At 45.6% G+C, this 19,614-nt stretch overlaps 1 pseudogene; it reads right to left on the minus strand.

Moving 5' to 3' along the window:
• Nucleotides 1-7,124: 7,124 nt before the first annotated feature.
• LOC116824628 (NADH dehydrogenase [ubiquinone] 1 alpha subcomplex subunit 11 pseudogene) lies at nt 7,125-7,577 on the minus strand (annotated as a pseudogene).
• Nucleotides 7,578-19,614: the final 12,037 nt, after the last annotated feature.

Below are 19,614 nucleotides of genomic sequence, written 5' to 3' on the forward strand. Positions count from 1 at the left end.
GTGATCAGAGAGCTGACCCTACGCTTAGCTGGGCCTATCAACAGCTCGCGGCAGTCGATGGGACCATCATCGACCCCCAGCGCGCAACCCAGTGGCCTCACTTTGAACTACGCCAGGACCGTCTTTACCAGATCGACTGTGACTCCTGCATGAAGGAACCCCAAACACAGCTGCTAGTACCGCGGTGTCATCAGTGAGCTGTGATGAAGCTGGCACATGACATCCCGGCTGCTGGGCATCTGGGCCATGAGAAGACCCTCGCCCAGATCTTGATGCGGTTCTTCTGGCCCGGTATTTACCAGGAGGTGAGGAACTATTGTAGCTCCTGCCCAGAGTGCCAGTTAGCTGCTCCTCAGCGAGTGCCCAAGGCACCCCTGGTCCCCATACCTGTAATTGAGACACCTTTGAATGAGTGGCCATGGACCTAGTGGGCTCGCTCCCGAAAAGCACTGCTGGATTACAGTATGTCCTGGTCGTCGTTGGCTACGCTACCCATTTCCCTGAGGCCATCCCATTGTGGAGCACCACCGCCCGGACCATCGCCGGGGAACTGGTGAAGACTTTTGCTTGGGTGGGCCTGCCCCGAGAAATTCTCACTGATCAAGGCACCAATTTCACCTCCAGGTTACTACAACAGGTCTGCAAGCTCCTGGGGGTAAAACAATTATGCACCTCTATCTACCACCCTCAAACAGATGGTCTGGTGGAACGGTTCAACCGGACCCTCAAGGAGATGTTGTGGAAGTTCCCCCCGGAGGAGCTATGCCAGTGGGACCAATTGCTCCCTCCCCTGCTGCTAGCCATCTGAGAGATGCCCCAGTCATCAACCAAGTTTTCCCCATTTGAGCTGTTGTATGGACGCCGTCCACGAGGCCTGTTGGACTTAATGCGGGAAACTTGGGAGCAGTCCCCCTCTCCAACCCAGGGACTCCTGAAGTATGTCCTCCAACTACAGGAATACTTTGCCCAGGCTGGGGCCCTGGCCCGTGAAAACTTAAAGGCTGCTCAGGACAGGCAGGAACAGACTTATAACAAGGAGGCGCAGGTGCGTGACTTTGAACCCGGGGACCGGGTTCTACTCCTCCTGCCCTCGAGCGAGTCAAAGCTACTGGCCCGTTGGCAGGGACCCTACGAGGTAGCTCGGAAGATTAGACCCGTCACTTACGAGATCCACCAACCCAATTGGCGTAAGAAGACCCAGTGATACCATGTAAATCTGTTGAAGCCGTGGCGAGACCGAGAGCCACTGCTGATTAACCCTTACCCTCCAGAGCCAGAGCTGGGTCCCCGTGAGCCCCAGACAGAGGACCTCGTGGCTCCCCTGCTCTGCGACACCCTGACGGAAGAGCAGCGCAAGCAGGCCAAATGGGAACCTTCACGGCCTTACCCGGATACACGACCTTGGTCTATCACTCTATCCAGACCAAGCTGGGGAAGGTAATCCAGGAAACGACCAGGCCACTGCCGTACCGGATGCACCAAGAGGTGGAGGAAGAAGTGCAGGCCATGCTGACCTTAGGAGTCATCAAGCCGTCTCAGAGTGAGCGGCGTAGCCCTGTGGTCTTGGTACCCAAGCCCGATGGCACTCGCCGGTTTTGTATAGATTTCCAGTGGGTGAATGCCATCTCACGGTTCGACGCCTACCCTATGCCCCGTGTGGACGAGCTGCTGCGCTGCCTCGGGGAGGCCCAGTTCATCACCACCCTTGACCTCAGTAAAGGGTATTGGCAAATCCCGCTCAATGATCCCTCTAAGGAAAAGATAGCGTTTGCCACTCCGATGGGACTCTATCAGTTTACACAGATGCCTTTTGGCCTCCATGGGGCCCTGGCGACGTTCCAGAGGCTAATGGATCACCTACTGCTGCCCCATCGAGACTATGCAGCAGCTTATCTGGACGATGTTGTGGTCTATAGCCGCAATTGGGAAGACCACTTGGAATGGGTAGCAGCGGTCCTGTGGTCCCTGCAACAGGCGGGATTGACGGCCAACCCAAAAAAATGCTGCATCGGATGGCAGGAGACCACGTATCTAGGGTACACTATCTGGGGAGGACGAGTGAAGCCCCTCATTGGGAAAGTGCAAGCCCTGGTGGCCTGCCTGATGCCTACCACAAAACACCATGTCTGGCAGTTCCTGGGGCTTGTAGGGTACTATCAGCAGTTCATTCCCCAGTTTGCTTCCATCGCAGCCCCCTTAACAGGACTGTTGACAAAGAACAGCCCCCGGCAGGTACAGTGGTCCCTCGAATGTGAAAATGCCTTCCGGACCCTCCAGACATGCCTATGCCAAAAGCCGGTCCTATACAGCTCAGATTTCCACCGGAGGTTCATCTTCCAGATGGATGCCTCAGAGGTGGGGCTGGGGGCCGTCCTGTCCCAAGAAGTTGATGGAGAGGACCATCCAGTTCTGTGTCTCAGCCGTAAATTATTTCCCTGGGAGAAAAACTATGCAGGGATTGAGAAAGAGGGACTGGCTATAAAGTGGGCCTGTGACGCCCTACGTTACTACCTCCTTGGGGCCCTGTTCACGCTAGTCACGGACCATGCCCCCCTCCGATGGTTGATGAATATGAAAAATAATAATGACCGACTCTTGCGATGGTATCTGACCTTACAGTCCTATGCGTTCACCATCCAGCATCGGGCTGGTAAGGAACATGTGAATGCAGACATCATGTCCTGCCTCGGAGGGATGGAAGAGCCTGGCCCCGACAAACGGTAGCCAGACTTGAGGGGGGCGGGGTAGTGAGCTGATGTGGCTCCCCTCCAGCCCAGAGGAGGAAGAGCCAGCTGGAGGCCAGAGTGGGCGGAACTAAAGAGCTCTGAGCCCACCCCTCAAAGGGTCAGGTGCCTACCCGGAACTATAAAGTCGGGCCCTCAGAGCTCAATCAGGCCCCAGCAGTCGGAGTGAGCGGACGCCCCTCAGGGAGCTCAAGACTGGGAACCTCCTGCAACCGAGGGCAGCCGCCCAGAGTGGCCTGAGCTTCCCCGCTACCCGGAGGAGCCGCCGGAGCTCCCCCATGCCCGCTGCCCAGAGGAGCTGCCAGAGCTACCCTGGGCCGATTTTCCGGAGGAGTTGCCGGACCTACCACCCAGCCCAGGCCACGACAAGCCCATGCTCCTGGACCCTGCAGAGGCCAATGTCAGGACCCAGGTAGGCCCCGAGGGGGAGTACGGAAGTGGCCCAGGGGCAGCCGACCCCAGTCTGGCTGCAGCCGTACCGGAACCTATGTCAGTGTGTTGCGGCCAGGATCCCCACTGACTAAGCAGCGGATCATCCGCTGCTGCCAGGGCCCTGGGCTGGGATGCAGTGGAGTGAGAGGGCCTGTGTCGCCCCCTGCCACCCGCTTCTGGGGTGGCAGACTCCCCCTCTCCCTGGCCTAGGGAGGCCAAAGTCTACCATTACAGCTCAGCCTTGCCTGAGGGCCTGAGCACCCCTGAGTCAGCATTTGTTGCCCCGCCCTGACCTAGGGCCGGGCCTAAAACTGCTGTTACTGCTCTGCCCTGCCTGAGAGCCTGAGCACCCCTGACTCGGCATTTGCTGCCTCGCCCTGACCTAGGGCCAGGGCCTTAACTGTTACTGTTGCTCAGCTCTGCCCAAGGGCCTGAGCTTCCTGACTCAGTGTTTGCTGCCCACCCTAGCCTAGGGCCGGGCCTTAACTGTGATTGTTGCTCAGCCCTGCCTAAGAGCCTGAGCCCCTTGCCCCCACAGGGCAGACGATTGCCACAAGGACTGCCAGGCTATTCTCCCGGACCCACCGGTGTGTAGTGATCCGATGTGATTCCTCTCCTCTCCCCAGAGAGGGTCGAGCCCCGACTGCACACCTGTACAGGAACATTACACATATAATTATCAGATCTCTTTATTTAACAGAGTGTTACCAGTTTACATAGTGAACATCTTTATACTGCCCATGACATGACATTTCTAGTTATTTTATTAAATAAGGTGTAATCTCTGCTTATACATATTTAACAAGACAGGCATCTCTATCAAATTTTAATATTAAAAAAAATTGGACGGATGTGCTGACTTTCTTGCAGGTGAATGTACTTTTTGTGAGAATTAGATATTTAATTACCATTTATTCAAGTATCTATCTGTCCCCTGACTATTTTGCTGGGTACATAATTAATGTTTTAACCTTTCCATAACAAAAAATCCCCAAAATTTTTTTAGCTATTTCATTTAGTTGGACTATTTTCCTATTTCCAATAAGAGGCTAGCAACTACTAGCAGATAAGTGATTAATTCTTCACTTTTGTGTGAGCATTTCCATTAAGAAGCCCCAAGAGGATTACCAAAGGATCATTCGGTAATAAATATCCAACAATTTGTGACACTTGGCTCCAGATTGCATCCCAGTACTCTCTAATGTCTGGACACATCCACCATATATGCACAAAATCTCCTTTTTCATCACAACTTCTCTAGCATTTATCCCCATTCAATATATTTGTTTTTTAACCTGACTGGTGTGAAGTACCGCTCAAACAGTATTTTAAAGAAATTTTCTGTTCATGTGCTACAGACTTAAGTTGCTGGACCTCTTTTCCAGATCAAACCCCAATCCTCTGAAGTAATTTATCTGTCCAGATCCTTTTTTCCAATGTCATATATGGACGTTTTTGGTTGGGAAAGTTGCCTGCAAAGATTTATATAACTAAGTTTTGTTTGTGTGTTCCCTAATTGACCAGATGTCATTGCTTCTATTAAAGTTAACTTTTTGTATAATACAGCTTCTCTAGAAAGTTAAAAAACATAATGCGTAACTTGAAAGGACTGGTACTAAAGGAGAGTGGGCCAGATACAGGGGCGGCTCCAGGCACCAGCACGCCAAGCATGTGCCTGGGGCGGCAAGCCACGGGGGGGCGCTCTGCCGGTCCCTGCCAGGGCGCCAGGCAGGCTGTCTTCGGCGGCATGCCTGCAGAGGGTCCGCTGGTCCTGCGGCTTCGGCGGACCTCCCGCAGTCTGCCACCGAATCCACGGGATTAGGGACTGAAGGAAGCCTGCTTGCCATGCTTGGGGCGGCAAAATATCTAGAGCTGCCCCGGCCAGATAAAATTAGTTTTGATCTCCAGATAAGTTGGAAAAGTTTCTTTACTAAAGTTGGCCCACCATTAGTATTCCATGGCCCTCTTAGTCTTTAAAACTCTCTGGTTAGTGATAGGGGCTAAAATCTTGATAATTTGCAATGGCAAGGGAAAAGGGCTTATCTCTAATTCTGTCCCAAACCCACAGGGTAGCCTTTGCTAAAGGAAGTGTATAAATTTTTGGAGGCTGTGATTGATTGATTTATTTCTTAATAATCCACAGTAGCTAGCAATATTTACACTCCTGCGTTTTCTTAATTCCAGAATGTGAGGCTGCTAACGTGTTGTTATGCGTTCTTTCCTGTGATAACAATATTGATTACACTTGATTGTACTACACTGGCTGCCCTGGCAATGCAGAAATGTTTGCTAATGGAGGCTGTTCTCAGGTAGTTATTGTACTCCTAGAGGAGAATGTGTTGTGATTAGATGGTGTTATGTTCTCATTTCTATGTATGATTCTCTTTGTGACTGCAAAGAAATAGAAACATCACCTAATTCCAATCCCATTCTTATCTGCCAGTAGGACCAACTACCTGAGTATAATTTATATTCAAAACCATTTCTCCACTGTAGTGAAAGGAATAACATAGAACAATATCTTGCACTCCATGGAAAGAACCACAGAATGACACATTTTCAGTCTGTCATCCACTGCAATTAAAACACATGGGGCCCACAGTGGATGATAGTTCATAAAACAGAGGATCCTTATAGAATAGAGCAAGAATCGGCAACCTTTGGCACACAACCCATCAAGCAAATCCGCTGGTGGGCCGGGACAGTTTGTTTTTCTGCAGCTCCCACGGGCCGCGGTTCACCATTCCAGGCCAATAGGGGCTGCGGGAAGCAGCATGGGCCAATGGAGGAAAGCGGCCCTCCCAACAAAAAACCAATGAAAGTGGCTGGTATGTTCCCCAAAATTGACTGGGAGTGGCCAGCAAAAACAAGAAGTTCCCCCCTCACATCCTGCAGATCATTGGGGTTCCACAGAATGCCAAGGCCAATAACACATAAGCTCGATGCCTCATCATTGAATTCGATGCATAGGAACCACATTCCCCAGGCTACCTGCACTATCAGCTTTCCTAGAACAATCAATGAAGAAGAGGAGTGGTTCCATAATATGAAGGGAACCCACGGAAAAATTAATGCACCTCAGGTTGTATTATTTTTTGTGGATTGTCTGAATGGCTTGAGGCTGGGAATGGGGAACAATGCATATTCCTTCCAATTTCATCCTTGGTCTTCCTGCTGCTGCAACTGGCCTTCCTCACCCCAGTTCTACTATAATATTTCCCTGACCCCAAAAAGGACTCTTTGAAGGATCTCAGGAGAGGAGATGGTGCCACCACAGTGGTAGCTGAATGCCCACAAGTAGAGGGTGATCTGCATACAGAGGGCTCCATCCGTTTCTACTCCATCCTTTTCCAAATAAAACTCCCATTGAGGACGGATGGTTTAGTAGTTGATAGGGCACTGAACTTTAACTCAGGAGAAAGGGGGTCAATTCCAGTGTGATCTTAGGCAAATCATTTATTCCAGCCTGTGCCTCTGCTCTGCTGTAAAATGGGAATAATACTTCTTACTTCACAGGGGATTTATGAGGCTAAATACATAAGTGATATAGAGGTAAAATGGTGGTGAAGGCCATAAAACTACCTAGACAGAGTAAAAACAGACTCAGGACTTTTTCCATCCATTTTTTTCAATCAAATATAACATCTATGCTTAAGCTGTTCATATCACCACAGTCTGTCATGTTGCAGAATTACTATGTAGAAGTTGAGCTCTGATTAAAAAGCTTTTCATGAACTGTTCTGAGTGCAGTGTGTCCTGGCTACGTTAACCTCCCCCTCACGAATTTTCCCAGTATTGGTACCACTGCTGCAGAGAGAAAGAATGCTTTTAAGCTTAAGGCACTTGACTAGGAGGACTCAGGAGATCTAGTTTCAGTTCCTATCTCTCCCAGAGAGTTTTTTTTTTTTTATATCTGTGTTATTCCAGGATAATTTATTACACAGGACATTTGAAAAACATTTCCGAGACAGGAGCCAGTCTACATTTAGAGTCTGGGAGGTCCTGTTATACTCCAGCCTTCTCGCTTGCCTATCTTTGTAAAAGCAGCCAGAAGTCCTAGCGCCTCACACGCTGAGGAACCAGTGGCATAGCTGTGAGTTCTTGCACCCAAGACAATGCCTGATGCACAACCGCCTATGAAATAATTCAGGGCATCCTCCGGGTCTTCCCGGACTTGGGCACTGGGGCAAGTGGTCAATCCAAATACTGCTCCCAAAGTAGCCATTGTGACAGTGCTCATGGCTGCCGTTTGCACAGCCTTAAAGGCCGACTCAGGCTGGAACAATACAATATGATATGCCGAACCAATCAAGCCCAGCGTGGCCCCGAGGCGGCCGGTGATCCAGGCCTTGCGGGCACAGTCGGTCCTCTCCGGGATCTCCCAGTAGCCAGCCATCGCAGCGACAGTTTGGGTAAGTTACTTTGTCTCTTTGTGCCTGAGGTCTCCATTTTTAAAGTTAGAGTAACAATGCTTCCTTTGTCCATCTCACCTATTTACACTGTAAGCTCTTCACGATCAGACTTTCTCATTATATGTTGGCTGGGGACCGTGTCACCATAATGCTACTAATAAATACAAATAGTAATATTTGTAACCCAGTAAGAAGACAAGCAGCATTTAACTGACTCACCGACATAATGAGAGTGGAAGTTTAGATGGGACCTTAGGTTCTCTATCAGGGTTTTATGGCATAGTTACAACACAGTTCTCAGAAAAGCACCTCCCTGATTACATAGGCCAGGTATACTTTGCTAACTACTACTCTCACAATTAATCAGAACTCAAAGCATTCCATCACTTGAGATACTAGCACTGTGAAGGACATTTGAAAAAGATAACAGTACAAACCTACCTAACAACACTAATAGACCTGATAAAAGCACAGGGCTGTGGTTCAGCCCTCATTGATGAGTTTTGCCATTGGCTTCATTGTCAGCAGGGGCAGGACCTAGATCTATTAGGGGTTGATTTTCCATTTCTAATGCACCCACATACCAGTGGCAGCTTTGTAATGCAAGGAATGCAAGTTTTGGCTTTAATCTTACACATGTGCTGTTTCAATTGTTTATGATCTAGTAAATACCAAACTGTTGATGTATGTAAATGAAAGGAATAATCTAACAAATATTTAGTGATTGTTACCAAGAATGCATTTAAGAAACCTCATCTGCAGTAAAGATATGTAAATACACATGTAGAGTCATACAGATTTAGAGGCAGACCTTGTTTATTTGCCCTTATCACTTTTAGCTACAGAAAGTTTGTATTACTTGGAAAATTATTTGTGTAAGATAAATCGGTTAGTGGGTCAGTGCATAACAGATATACATGGATATAGACATAGCCATACAAAATCCCTACTTTTGGATGTGCAAAGAAAATTCTTTTAAAGGAAAAGCTTGAATGGCGTTCTGTATCTCCAAGTTAACCTATAACCCATTAATTAAAAATTCCATTAATTAAGAAATACAGCCCCAGGGAATGCTTCTAAATGATATATTGCTGTTAGCTTGCTTGAAGAACACAGTAACTGTTCAAATGGAATTGTCCCTGTATGACAAGTATGTAGCATTTTTATAGCTCTCCTAAAGGTGAATGTTACGTAATAAATAAAATTAAAGGGAGAAATGTTTATATGGAGAGATTTCTAAACTAAGAAAATTATAATAAAACCAAAGAAGTTCCTCTCACTGGTATGTGATATTATCAAACATGGGTGGTCTATCTGTTGCCTCCCCCACTCTCTGCACCCACCCGTGCTGCTTTGGATTATCCACCACCAGGGCACCAGCATACTGCATCTGGCGAACAGAAATTAATGTCAAGCAGCACCATATCTAGAGTACATCTTTCCTATGTCATGAGCTGAGGACAGTTTCATTAGTCTCAGTGTGAATTTTGGGATACATAGACTTGTAGGAATCACAGATCTTCACCCAACATTGTCTAGGCAAACTCTGAAAATTAGTTATATAGGATGGACTCTGGCAGGTATCATTCTATGGGGAACCCTCCCAACGAGATCAGTTCACTGTGTGTTATACATTCGTGCAAATGACCAGAGAATCCATCTCCTACTGCAAATTGTGTGCCAGAATTTGAGGGTGTCTTTTTGTTTTGTGTGTCTTGCGCTTGTGCTTGTGAAGACATCCTTCCAACTTAGGCTATGTCTACACTACAGCCTACGCCAGCATAACTTATGTCGCTCAGGGGAGTAAATAAACCACCCCCTTTAGCGACATAAGTTACACAGACATGAACGCTTCTGCAGTTCATGGAGGTGGTTTTATTATGCCGACGGGAGAGCTCTTCATCAGACACGCTGCAGCAGTTAAGCTGCGTTGGTACAGCTGCATCACAGCAGCACTGTACATGTAGACATGGCCTAAACCAAGAATAACTAATGCAGTGTTTTCTTCCTGAGTCTGGAGACAACCTGAAACAATAGCTCAAAAAGAAGTGCAAACTTTCCTCCTCTTCTCACTCATTTGTAGATTCTGAAGACTAATGAAAGCAATTTACATCTCTTAAAAGAAACATGATTATCCCACAGTCCCAAAAGAACTCTAATGCTGGTTTCCAAAACCTCAGGCTCCCAGCCAATTCCGATAATTAAATGGTGTATTTACAATACAAAACAATACAATACAAAAATCTGCATCCCTGGGAAAAGTGAAAATTTAGAGCAGAGTAAAATAAACTGCATTTACTATCAGCATAAACAATGCAAGGAGAACTTTTCTTATTGAATTCTTCATTTTCATATTTAATTCCATTCAAATGTGCATTTTTTAATTGCCCTGAGGCTGAATTTCCAGCCTACTGTGCATCAGAGTATCACAGAAACTGTGGGGTTTGTAGGAGAATTTAGTTCCAGCATGTTGCCATATGTGTAAAGCCCTGGGAGGGATCTTAAAAACCATGGCTCTACCTGGTCTGTCTGGACATTGAAAATTCTACAGCACCTTTTGGCAAGAGTTGTGATTTTCCTCAATGGCTTTGGCCAAAATTTCTCTTGTCATAATTAGTGTGCATATGCTGTAGGCTGGATGGTTGCAGCTTTCCATGCTACGGGCAGCTGCATCTCAGTGCTTTTGCATATACAAGATGTACAGTGCTTGAGAATGCCAGGAACCGGAGTATATAAATGTAAGGTATTATTTATGTTACTTGAAATTCATTTGAAATTTTTTTTTGTTTAAATGTTGTTGTGTTTTTTCAACGTGTTTGTAATTTTAGATTTCAAAATATTTAAATGAGTCTGATCAAATGTTGGTCTGTTTCTGGGAATTTGTCATGGTAAGTACATTAAAGCTTTAAATGGAAATGTTTCTGAAACCAAAAAAATGTTACTGTAGGAGTGTAGCCATCTGCAAAATAATCTAAAAATCATGAAAAAGAAGAAAATGTACATGAAGTATATTGGACTAAGAAAGAAATAGGGATTTTTGCCTGTGTCATGACAACCAACTGTTTCAAGTTTCTCTCAAGGTTTTATGCATGCCAGCCAAATGATTTGGATACACTCCAAGCAAAGGCAATGAAGATTCAAGAAGGGGAGTACTGTCAAAGGAGCAAAAAACAGCCACATTACCATTGCCTTCAATAGTATTACTATTACCATAGTATTTTGCAGCCCTTGTTATGGGTCAGGACCCCATTGTGCTAGGCGCTGTACAAAAGGAACAAAAATACAGTCTCTGCCTCAAAGAGCTTACAAGAGACGACGGTGGTATCAAAGAACCAATAAACTAACTGTTGTTAATGTTTCATGGCATCGCAGCAAAGGAGAGTTTGAAGGTGGATAAGGAGGTGGCTTTGTGGGTGCTTAGTGGAAGTTCCTCCTAAGTGTAAGAAGCAGCATGGGAGAAAGCACAAAGATGCTTGTTTGAAATCTTAACAAGTGGGCAATGGAGCCTGCACATTATTGGCTGGCTGAAAGAGGGACCAGGATTTTGTTTAACCTCAGCCTGTTGCTGAATGCCCAAAAGATGGAAAGAGAATGGCTTAAACAAGCATGTGAATGTGGAAATAAGCAGCTTGTAGGCTAGACAAACAGCAAATATGAAAAAGGATATTTATATGGGTTTAAAAAAAAGGATATAGATGATACAGATAATGAAAACAGATCTAAACCAAATGTGTAATAGCCAACAGCTATCCAGTACATTCATAGGCCAGGAAGGCTTGAGCTTTACCAAATCATTGGGGTACTAGTGAGGTTAGTAAGGTGCCTTGGTATATCCTTCGGTAGCATACTGAATGTTTTATATGTCATCTGGTGAAAAGAAAACTGACTGTAGGGGAAATTGCCATCTGTCTTTGTCAATAAAAGGCCACATTTGTTGCTTGAGCAGTAAGACTTAAGCAAGCCACTTACAGCACAGTAGAAAGAAAGTGGGAGATTGCATCTAAAGTGTGAGAAAATATAATTTAAAAGGAATAAACAGAAATTACCATGACATATTCTATTCTATACAGATTTTTATACAGAGGGGATAAAAAAAATTAAGGCAGGTGTCCACATTAAACTTATGATTTTCATAGCTTCCTAGGGACTCCTCTCAACAAGATTATCTCAGGTATTGTTTTCTCACAGTTAAATGCCATTACTACTGTACACATAAAAGGACAGTGAAGATTTTTCCTTCCCAAATACACCTTTAATACATCATCCTTTTTTCCCCACAACAATCATTATAATGAATCTAGTCTACTAATGATTAGAAACTCTTTTCTTTCCTTCTTCCCTCCTTAATATAGATGCAGACACTGATTTAGTACTAGTATAAGGGCTTGACTACACTAGAAATTTCAAAGCGCTGCTGCAGCAGCGCTGCGGGAGCGCTGTCGTGGCAGCGCTTTGAAGTGTGAGTGTAATCAGAGCGGCAGCGCTGGGAGAGAGCTCTCCCAGCGCTGCACGTAAACCACATCTCTACACGTAAACCACATCACTTACCCAGCGCTGCTGCCCTGATTACACTGACACTTTACAGCGCTGTATCTTGCAGCGCTCATGGGGGTGTTTTTTCACACCCCTGAGCGTGAAAGTTGCAGCGCTGTAAAGTGCCAGTGTAGCCAAGGCCTAAATCTCAGTGGTTCAGACGCAATCCTGTTAGTCTGTTAACCCAACAGAATTACTCTCTGTCTATAATTGTAGCCTTGAGGTATGTCTACACTGCAAATAAAAAACTGGAGCTGGTCCATACCAGCTGACTGGGGCTCGCAGGGATCAGAGTAAGAGTCTGTTTAATTGAGGTGTAGACATGCAGGCTCAGGCTCTAGAAGGTCCCAGATCTCAGGCTGCAGCCCGAGTCTGAACATCTACAGAGCAATTGAACAGCCCCATGAGCCCAAGGGCTAGCTGTAGGTTTTTAATTGCAGTGTAGACATACCTTTGGAGACCAAATTCTAGGGCTGGATCTGAAACATACTGAAGTCAATGAAAAGGTTTCAGTTTATTTCAGTGGGCTCTGGATTAGGCCCCAGAGCTCAATATTTTGGAATTGTGTAATTTGTGATAATTTATTTAAAGGATAAAGACTTTTTTAAGTATAAGAAGTGGATGTGCATGCAGAATAAAAATCTAGGATATATGTTTTAATAGTAATAAAACCCATTTATTTAATTGCTTGGCTAACATAACTAATTTATGCATCTGACGAAGTGGGTATTCACCCATGAAAGCTCATGCTCCAAAATGTCTGTTAGCCTATAATGTGCCACAGGACTCTTTGCTGCTTAATTTATTATTAGAAAGATAAGGTGAGTAAGGTAATACCTTTTTAAGGACCAGCTACTATTGATGAAAGAAACAAGCTTTCAAGCTTACACAGAGTTCTTCAGGTCTGGGAAACGTACTTAGCCCTGGTCTACACGACGAGTTTAGGTTGAATTTAGCAGTGTTACATCGATTTAACCCTGCACCTGTCCACATGACAAAGCTGTTTTTTTTGACTTAAAGGGCTCTTAAAATCGATTTCTGTACTCCTCCCCGATCAAGGGATTAGAGCCGAAATCGACATCGCCGGGTCGAATTTGGGGTAGTGTGGATGCAATTCCATGGTATTGGCCTCCAGGAGCTATCTCAGAGTGCTCCATTGTGACCAATCTGGACAGCACTTTGAACTCAGATACACTATCCAGGAACACAGGAAAAGCCTGGGGAACTTTTGGATTTCATTTCCTGTTTGGCCAGCATTGCGAACTCAGCAGCACAGCTAACCATGCAGTCCCCCCAGAATGTTTCTACATTCTCCCTATCATCTCCATCCCTGAGGTTATCGCAGATTAGAAGGTGAAAAAAATACACTTACGATGACATGTTTTCCGAGCTCATGCAGTTCTCCCGCACTGATAGGGCACAGCTGAATGCATAGAGGCAAACAGTGACAAAGACCAGGAAAGAATTGCTGTGTTTACTTAACGGCAAAAGTATTATGCCTCGCTAGCGATCCTGCCTGAGCCAGGTTGCTGTGTCAGCCTTGGGCGGGGGCATGACCGCTTTGTGAGCAGGAAGGCCATAGATATAGACATTGCATTAGGTAGCTTCTGTAGCTAGAGAAAACATTCCTGTGCATTCAGCAAAGTCTGTGGCAAAAAAAGAGAAGCCCCGTAGTGTAGTGGTTATCACATTCACCTAACACACAAAAGCCCTGTAGTGTAGTGGTGACCATGTTCACATAACACATGAAACATCCCTGATTTAAAACTGGGTGGAAACAGGTCACTGTTCCTTTTTCTGACTCCCCTCCTGCATTTTTAGTCTTAGAACAGACCACACTGTGAAATTTTACTTTGAATTATAGCAATTATGAGTTAAATAATATGAAGCGCTCTCTAAGTTATAGTCCCGGGTTCCTTATCCTGTCAGCTGCTCTGATAAATTAACATTTTTTTTAGGGGCAGGGGAAATTTTTCATGAAGCCTTTTATAGGGACTAAATGCTATCTAGGACTCTGAAATAATCTTAACGTGGCCCATAGAGTGCAATCCTTCATTCTGGACTTGTCATTCCACAAGTTGAACTGCTCCTTACTACTGTCCAGGCTTCATGAGCCATGGGAGCAAGGGGCAGGCTAGGGTAGGTGCAACCGTGCGGTGCTGCCAGCTGGGCAAGCAGCCTGAGGCAGAAGCCTCCAGCTCACATGATATTCCAGGCAGTACTGAATCTCCATGAGACAAAACTTAAAGAAGAGAATGACCTGGAGTCACTCCCAGGTCTGCCAGCTGAGCGGGTCTGAGCGAGACCACGGCTGGCAGGAGCCGGCGGACAGAGCCCCAGAGCGGCAATGGGCTGAGCTGCTCACCCTGCTGCCGCTCTGGGGCTCTGTCCGCTGACCTGCTCAGCCCACTGCTTGCTTGGGGTTCCTATCATCCAGGCAGGCAGTGGGCTGAGTGGGTCCTGTGGACAGGACCCCTGAAAAAAGGCACGAAATGATTGTCTGCCGTTGCTTTCATGGGGTGGGGCGGGGTGACGACGTACCCAGAACCACCCGTGACAAAGTTTTTGCTCCATCAGGCATTGATAGATCAACCCAGAATTCCAATGGATAGTGGAGACTGTGGGAACTGTGGGATAGCTATCCACAGTGCAACGCTCCAAAAGTGGATGCTAGCCTTGGTGCTGTGGAAACACTCCGCCAAGTTAATGGTCTTAAGTGGGGACACACACAATCGACTGTATAAAATCGATTTCTAAAAAATCGACTCTATAAATTCGACCTAATTTCATAGTGTAGACATACCCTTAGACCTGGTCTACACTAAAAAGTTAGGTCAACCAGGCTACATTGCTAGATTTGACAGGTGTCCAGTTTTCAACCAGAATGCCTGGTTGAAAAGGGACCCTGGTGGCTCCAGTCAGCACCACTGACTAGGTCACTAAAAGTCCATTTGGCTGCAGCGTCCAGCATGTCCCTCTGACTTCTAGGCACAGAGACGGCCAGGAGGCCAATGGGAGCTGCAGGGCTGCTTCCCGGGGCCACCCGGAGACCACATCCGAACACCCCTTCTGCACCTCAATCCCCAGCCCTAGCCTTGAGCCCTCTCCTGCACTCTGAACCCCTCAACCCCATCCCAGAGCCTCCTCCTGCACCCCAAACTCCTCATCCTCGGCCCCATCCCAGAGCTCTCATCCCTAGTCAAAGCCGTCACCCCCTCCACACCCCAACCCCGTGCCCCAGCCCTAAGCCCCTCCCACACTCTGAAAATCTTGGCCCCACCCCCCAGCCTGGAGTCCTTTCCTGTACCCCAAACTCTGAAAATCCCTGGCCCCACCCTAGAGCCTGCACCCCCAGCTGGAGCCCTCACTCCCTCCCAAACCCTTGCTCAGGGGTGTAAAAAATCCACATCTATGGGCAACATAGTAAAGCGAACTTAACCTCCAGTTGTAGACAGTGCTGGGTCAATGGAAGAATTTTTCCGTCTTCTCTCAGGAAGTGGATTACCTGTGCTAACGAGAGAGCCCCTCCCATTGGCGTAGCTAGTGTCTACAGTGAAGCAGTATTGCAGCGCAGCTGCTGTGCTGTTGTAGCGGTTCAAGTGTAGACAAGCCCTCAGAGCGCTGCAGCTAAATACAAGGTGGAACAGATTGTTTAGCATAAGTAGTTAACATATTTCAAGGGACTATTCAACCCTGTTAACTCCTCTCCAGTCAGAAGGGGGAAAGGAGAAAGGAAAAAAAATGTATTATTATTTACAGTTACACCTAGAACAGTGTTTCCCAAACTTGGGACACCGCTTGTGTAGAGAGAGCTCCTGGCAGGCTGGGCCACTTTGTTTACCTGCCCGACCACAGGTCCAGCCGATCACGGCTCCCACAGGCCAATGGGAGCTGCTGGAAGCAGTGCAGGCCGAGGGACGTACTGGCCGCCACTTCCAGCAGCCCCCATTGACAGGAGCACTACCAGCTTTTTTGGTGTCCTAGGTGGCGAAAGGTCCCACCCCCGAAATGGCGTCCCTGACAGAGACGGCGGATGGTCCTGCCTCCGAAATACCAACAATGACCGGGGCAGCCGCCGCCCCCCAAATGTTAGCGCCCTAGGCAACCGCCTAGGTCACCTAATGGGTTGCACCAGCCCTGCCCATTGGCCCGGACCAGTGATCGCCTGGACCTGTGGACGGGGCAGGTAAACAAACCAGCCCGGCCCGCCTGGGGCTTTCCCTACACAAGCGGCATCCCAAGTTTGGGAAACACTGACCTAGAGGCACCACCAAAGATCACAGCCCCCTTATGCTAGACACTCCACAAGCAAATGGTAAGAGACAGTCCTTGCTCCACAGAATTCAAAATGGCTGACAAAGGCATTATTACCTCCATTTGACAGATGAGGAATTGAGGTACGGAGACATTAAGGAACTTGTCCAAGGTTACACAAGTAATCTACATCAAAGCCAGAAAGTGACCCCAGATCTCTTGAGTGCTAGTTCAGTGCCTTAACCACTGGCTCCTTCATCCTCTCTAATACTTTTAAAATGTCTTCACTTCATCGCACACAAAAATAAATCCTCAATCAACTCTTAATTTACCAATCCCAGAGCATTAGAGCACCTACATCTCTGTCACACATTTCTGACACAAAGAATTCTATTTGCTCCCCCACCCTCCATTGCAGCCACAACACCCACTAATAATAATTTAAGTTATTTGTGAATATGAGGGAGAACATTTGAGCCTGGACCTGCAAAAGCAATACTCACATGGCAACTGGACTTCTTACATACATAAGGATTACTCACCTAAGAGTTTCTAGGATCAGGTGCTACATAGATAATGACAAATAATAAATCTTGAAACCAGGACATGCAGGTGCTGAACAGTAGCCTGAAAATATAATACAATACAATAAAAACATTAAGTTTTGAAAAGAAGCAAACAAATAGAGGAGAGAACAATTATAAGAGCCAGGTTCATTGGTATTCTTCAGCTGTTTCACATTGCTCCAACAATACAAAGGAGAGGTAAATCTGAATTACTTACAGCAGGCCCCAGCATGCCAAGCGCGTGCTTGGGGCAGCAAGCCGCGGGGGGCACTCTGCTGGCACTGTGAGGGCGACAGGTAGGCTACCTCCTGCGATTTGCCTGCGGAGGGTCCGCTGATCCCACGACCACGCCTGCGGGAGGTCCACCGAAGCCTCGGGACCAGTGGACCCTCCGCAGGCAAACCACTGGAGGCAGCCTGCCTGTCGTGTTTGGGATGGCAAAATCCCTAGAGCCGCCCATGATTACTTAGTATGAATTGTGATGAGCCAAGGGCTGGTCTGCAAAACAAACAAAAAACTAACAAAACAACAAAAAGCTTGGAACTAAATGGCCACTTCCATATTAATTCTTTTTTTGTTTGTTTGTTTGTTTTTGATATTTCAATGCAAGTTCGTGTGTGGACACTTTTTTTCAGATTAAGAGTCTCTTATTCAATTTAGCTGAACTCAGTGTTTTACTGACTTCAGCAAAGTAAAAAAATAAATATAAGCTTTGAAATATATTTTAAAGGTATAGATTATATTATATTGAATATAGTTACAGATGTATTTCTCTACTCCAGCGGTAAGCTAAACTGATGTAAACCAAATTGAAACCAATGTAAGAATGTCTATATAGGGTTTCGCACCGGTTTAACAAATTGCCATCCCTGAGTGACATAGTTATACCAACCTAACTCCCAATATAGACAGCACTATGTCAACGGGAGGGCTTCAGTTCTCTTGGGAGGTGGATTAACTACACCAGTTGGAAAAGCTCTCCCACGCTGGCATAATAGTGTCTTCGTTGAAGTGCTGCATCTACACCTCTGCAGTGTTTTCAGTGTGGACCTGTCCTAAATCAGTTTAAAATTATACCTCTAGTAAAATCACTGCAACTTTGAATAAAGACAAGGCCATATAAGTGTTTCCCTTATGAGTAAGGTAGACAAAGTAAAAAGAATGAGCAGTACTTTTGGCACCTTAGAGACTAATAAATGTATTTGGGCATAAGCTTTCATGGACTAAAAATGCATCTGATGAAGTGGGTTTTAGCCCACAAAAGCTTAAACCCAAATAAATTTGTTAGTTTCTAAGGTGCCACAAATACTCCTCGTTCTTTTTGCTGATACAGACTAACACGGCTACCACTCTGAAACCTGTAGATAAAGTAAAACTCTCTTAGGGCAGGAACCTTGTCTTTGCTTTTGTTCATACATTGCTTAGTGCAATGGCTCCCCAGTCCTGACTTTTACTGCTAAAATATAAATAACACAGTTAAAACTTCACTGCTTGAGCCATATACAGTAACTGGCCTATGAAAAAGTATTTTACTAATACATATTTGTGCATGTTTATGCTTTCAGTCTGAGCAGTTGTTCGTTTTGGGGGTTGAGGTTTTTTGGGAATGGGATTTTATTTTGGTTTGTTAGTATATTGCAAAACAAAAAAACTATCTTGAGTTACTGGAGAAGTTTGTGTTGGTTGGTCTAGAAAGACAAGACACTTTACAATGCCTACAAAAAAAACCGGAATCTTGTTTTGTTCCCATCTTTCTAGCATATTGGACATACATATAGTTTAGATCTGAGTTAGCAAACATTGTTGGATTTATTTACTTAATAAAAGTTTGGCAAATATTAGTAAAAGGCTTGGCCCAGGCTTCAATAGCTGCAATAGAGATTGCACTGAATGAAGCTCAAAGAAAACTTGAAGAAACAAACAATTGATAGATCATTAAGAAATCACAATGCTGAGAGTTGGGACATCATGAAATGTGCATCTCTTGAAACCAGGAGCAAAATTTTGAAACCATTTTATAAATCTTAATTTAGTTTTAGAATTTGAGACTTGTGTTATCCAGATTATAGTCCTGTTTCTCAGTATTGGAAAGTATGTATGGTTTAAAACATGACTGAAATTACTTTATCTTGTCAGACTGAATGTTCCCTGGGAAGGCAAGATGTTTTCTTTCTTATGCATATGCTATATTGATACTGTGTAACAATAGAGGATAATAGAAGAAATGGCTTCGGGGAGACTGATGCACGGAGAACATTCTCTCTCAGTGTAAACTTTGATTATCTTTTTGTTTGTTTGTTGCTTTCTTTACATATAGCAAAGTTCTCTGTGCATCTCAAAACACAAGCAGACTTTTCAGTGTGTTCTCTGAGTTTAGATAACTATTGGAAGGGGATTCTGGGAAATTACATTCAACTGAGCACACCAAGCAGCCCACATTAGTTCACAGTTTCTGTAATGCTTTCCCCCTATTTTCAGCTTCCATAGTTTTCTTGAATTTGTGTTTTCTAAGGGCTTGTCTAGGCTGGAACAAAAGGTGTCTTTGAAAAATGTGTTAGTGAACTCTTTTAATTAACATGTGTTAAAACCCTAGTGTTTACAGGGTAAGTTGTATTTTAACACATTCATCTCAACCAGATAATGTGTTAAAATACAGCTTGCTCTGTCTACATG

Source organism: Chelonoidis abingdonii, chromosome 3, assembly GCF_003597395.2.
Source record: "Chelonoidis abingdonii isolate Lonesome George chromosome 3, CheloAbing_2.0, whole genome shotgun sequence".
In the NCBI taxonomy this organism is placed as follows: domain Eukaryota; kingdom Metazoa; phylum Chordata; order Testudines; family Testudinidae; genus Chelonoidis; species Chelonoidis abingdonii.